Here is a 4,255-nt window from a genome sequence, read left to right on the forward strand (position 1 = left end):
GTTCAGCAGCTGTACGGCACACTATATACCCTAAGCTGTTGTTATCAGTATTGTAGTACAGTAACATCTTCTGACAACTTGTCCAAAATATTTTTAAAATTTTTGATTATTCACTTTTTATTTAAAATTGGTAAAAATTAACATTCTGATAAAAATATTACATATAAATACTAGAACATACAGATGTTTCAATACTTTCTTCCACCTTTCAGACTCTTTATGCTTAACAACAAATTTGTATTGTCATTTTATTTCCTGGGAACATCACCCATCATCTCATTTGGAAGATCTGAGGCTGCTTCAGTTACATGGCAGGGGCAATGGAAGGGCACAACACATCCCCTATAGACTTCATCTTCCTAAGACTGTTCACCAGAGATGAAACCTCAAGTTTCCTGTTTCCCATCATCTCTGCCATCTTCCTCACTGCACTGCTGGCCAGTGGGATGATGATCTTTCTATTCCACACTGACTCACACTTCCACACGCCCATGTACTTCCTGCTCAGACATCTTTCCTTGATCAACATGATGTACATCTCTACCATTGTGCCCAAGATGCTGGTTGACTATGTGCTGGGCCAGAGAACAATTTCTTTTGTGGTGTGTGCAGCTCAGCACTTCCTCTACCTCACCCAGGTGGGGGCTGAGTTCTTCTTTCTGGGGCACATGGCCTATGACCACTATGTGGCCATCTGCCACCCCCTGTAGTAGCTGGTGCTCATGAGCCACTGGGTATGCTGGATGATCATAGCAGGCTCCTGGTTTTGGGGGCTCTCTGAACAGCTTCCTCCTCATGGCCATCACCATGAGCTTCCACTTCTGTGGCTCCCATGAGATTTGCCATTTTTCTGTGAGGTGCCCACCTTGCTAAGCCTGGGGTGTGCAAACACAACCCTGTACGAGACGGTGATGTACCTGTGCTGGGTGCTGATGCTGCTCATCTCATTCTCTGTGTTGATCACTTCCTATGCCTGAATCTTGAACACTGTCTACAACATGAGCTCGTGGAGGGGAGGAAGAAGGCCTTTGTCCCCTTCTTATCTCAAATACTCATGGTGACCCTGTTCTATGGGGGTTCCATGTACACCTAAATGCTGCCACACTGGTACCACACACCAGCCCAGAACAAAGTTGTCCCTGTGTTCTACATCATCCTCACACCCATGTTGAACCCCCTCATCTACAGCCTGAGGAACAAGGATGTGGCTGTGGCACTGAGGAGGGTGCTGGGAAGGCTCTGGTCTTCCCTGAAATTGCCTGGAGAGGCATTCTGAGGGTTGCCTCAGTCTCATGGCCATAGAAATGGGGACACTGAGTCAGGGTGGCCATGTTGCACTTTAGGACAAACTGGAAGGACTGGTTGGGGTGGACAGGAAAGGAAACATTGGCAAACCCATCTTCTTAACCCCTCTTCTTTCATCTCTTCCTTTCTTTCTTATATCTTCCCTTTTCCTACCCTGTTCACATGTTTGACTACATGTGATTAATATCCACTGTCTTCCACAAACACAAATGAGAAAAATTTCCCCAGGACTTTAAACTCTTTTAAATATAAGAAGTCACTCAAAACTTCAAATGTCATGGACAATATCAAGAGCTGCAGGAAGGAAGACAGGACTTATGGTGCTGGTGTATAAACCCAGCTCACCATATAAAGAGATGCAGAAGGATATCTTCCCTGATAGCCTCTCAGTAGAGTTGGTGAGCTGGTTTTGTGCTCTCATCCCCTGGGGTTTGGAAGGGTCAGTGAAGAGAGTTTGCTCAAATGGTGATCATCCTCACTGAAGTCAGACATTGTCATTATTTGAGTAAAACATCAGTACTTAACTTCTGTTTCTTTGCAATGCATGAGTGAAGACTCTGTGTGTGATAAGTTACAACCAATGGATGAAAAACAAACAAGACCAGAGCAGAGGTCTAAAGAACACACTCTGAGGAGCTTCCTTAAGCACTGGGGAAATATGCAACTCTGTGGGTTAAGAAGATATGGAAACACTTTTCAGAAGTGTTAAATTATCCTCGAGGTGAACTGTGACCCATGGCATTAATACAGGTTAGCTCATGTTTATCAACATATTCCCAGTCATCATGGACTTAAGGACAGAAATCAGATGGCCAATCATGTACAACCACTGCCCTGGTTATATAAGGAATTCCTGCAGGATGGAAGTGGTGGCTTCAATGAAAATTTTAGGAGCCATGCGGAAATGCCATTATAGAAACTGCCTCATGGCATGGCCAACAGCACATGGGTCAATCTTTCTATAAAATTAATCATTGATGTGCCCTGTCTGGTTCCTTATCCTCTAACCATCTCAGGATAAATGAGGCTCATTGAGCTCTATTTTGCAGGTAGGGACAGTGGACCTCAAGTACAGACTTCAGGGTTTTTGTGTGCAGTAGATGCCAAGACTTCTAGAAATGTTCCCAGTAAAACATTCTATACTACAGACATAGCTTTCTCATTCATTCAGTGAATGAGACAAAGCCCCTACCCAAAGAAATGCACATTCCAGTGGAGGAAAGACTGTGCAAAGAGACAAAAAGCAAATCAAATTAAATTTATATCCCCATCATGTTGTCTGTGGTAGAAGTGGCAAAGCTGAGCACATTCACATTCTGTACCCAGTACATCCATCTTAGGTCGTCTCCTGATAGATATATCCATAATGTCCACCAAGAGACTACAGCAACAGGTAAACTCTACAGGTTTCCAGAAGCTCACTGGTGGTGAAATGAATAAATACATCACGACATACTCATACTGATAGACCAATAGTAAACAATAAGACAGACCCTTGTCTTGCCCTTGCCTTGCCTCCATGTTTTTTCCACAAAATGTTTTGTTCCAGAAATGTAACAGTTTGTGCTGCAGTGCTCCTTCCCAATGTAATAAAATATTTTGCAAGTTTTTGAAGTACATGACCTTTCAACAATGTTCTCTTAGAGTGGTGCCTTTCTGGAATGTTCTGTTAACTCTGCCCCTCTCAGTAATTATCTCTTCACATTGCCCCTCTACTTCTGTGAGGATGCTCAACCAGTATGTGTTTCAGGAATGTTCTGTAACTCTGCAAACCTGCTTCAGTGAAAATGCTCACATACCCAGTAGATCCCTATATAAGGAGCCTCCCATTTCTGGTGAAGTGCTCAGACTTCAGAGTATGAACTCCTCTGACCAAGCCAGGAGAATAAAAGCATTTTCTCCACCTCTTCCCATGACCTTTGTATTCACAAGTCTTCAAATTGAGATAGCTGCCACCCAGAACTGTAACACTGGGATGTAACACTCACCTGTGCCTCAGAGCTCTGGCACTTGGCTGTGACACTGAGCTATAACACTTGGCTATAGTAATGAGCTGTTCTACTTTGTCACAACAATACCATAAAAGTAGATGTTCTAATACTACTTACAGCCACATAGATTAATCCCATAAACAATATGTCCTGCTCAAGAAGTACATTTATACAAAGTGCAAATCCAGTAAAACTAGTCTGTGCTTTTGGAAGACCTATCACTGGACAGGTATGTGGGCAGGCTTCTGCATCTGGCTATTTTTCTGTTTCTTCCCAAGCACACTGATTAATGAGCTAGAGTTCTGTTTGATATAATTAAGCAGGTTCAAAATTTTGGTATGTTTAATATTTTGAACTTATACTTCAAAGAAAGGTTAAAGGTACAACAGTTGGTGTAGTGCACACAGGAAATACAATGACAAAGTGGGGAGGAGGAGACAGGTGGAGGGCTGCCTAGCTGTGGTGTTCAGGAAGGTCCTCAGGAGATGGCATTTGAGCAAAAGAGAGAAAAGGAAGAACAGGTACACAGCCCCCTGGACAGGAAATACAGCTGGTGCCCATGTAGTGGAACCAGGATGGATGGTGTGTCCGGATGGTGGGACAGAGTTGCTGATCTAACATAAATAAAGAGTGGAAATGAGTCTGAGAACATACATGGAGCAGACCAGAGAGGGCCTGGAGTGCTGTGGTATAGAAGTGGGAAGTTTCAACTGTTAAAAATGCCATTGCAGAAAGCCATGTGAAGAGAAGAAATGGAAGTTTTCTCTGAGTAACAGGAGAGACCAAGTTATACCAGATAGACACATGAAATTAATCTATACTTTCTCCTGTACATGATGCCATGCTTATTCAGGTTTGGCATGAATGGTCTGGTGCTAGGGGAGAAATCAGTGACTCAGGAGAGAACATGAGGAGAATCTGGGATGAAACCATGTGAGTGTGTGGGAAAGGTTGTAATA

At 43.2% G+C, this 4,255-nt stretch overlaps 1 pseudogene; it reads left to right on the forward strand.

Annotated features, from left to right (window-relative positions):
- The first annotated feature begins 320 nt into the window (after positions 1 to 320).
- On the forward strand, positions 321 to 1,276 carry LOC101723605 (olfactory receptor 2T1-like; annotated as a pseudogene).
- The last annotated feature ends 2,979 nt before the right edge of the window (positions 1,277 to 4,255 follow it).

This window comes from Heterocephalus glaber, unplaced genomic scaffold (assembly GCF_053883595.1).
Source record: "Heterocephalus glaber isolate CG9 unplaced genomic scaffold, H.glaber_assembly_v1.0 deba00001461, whole genome shotgun sequence".
Taxonomy (NCBI): Eukaryota; Metazoa; Chordata; class Mammalia; order Rodentia; family Bathyergidae; genus Heterocephalus; species Heterocephalus glaber.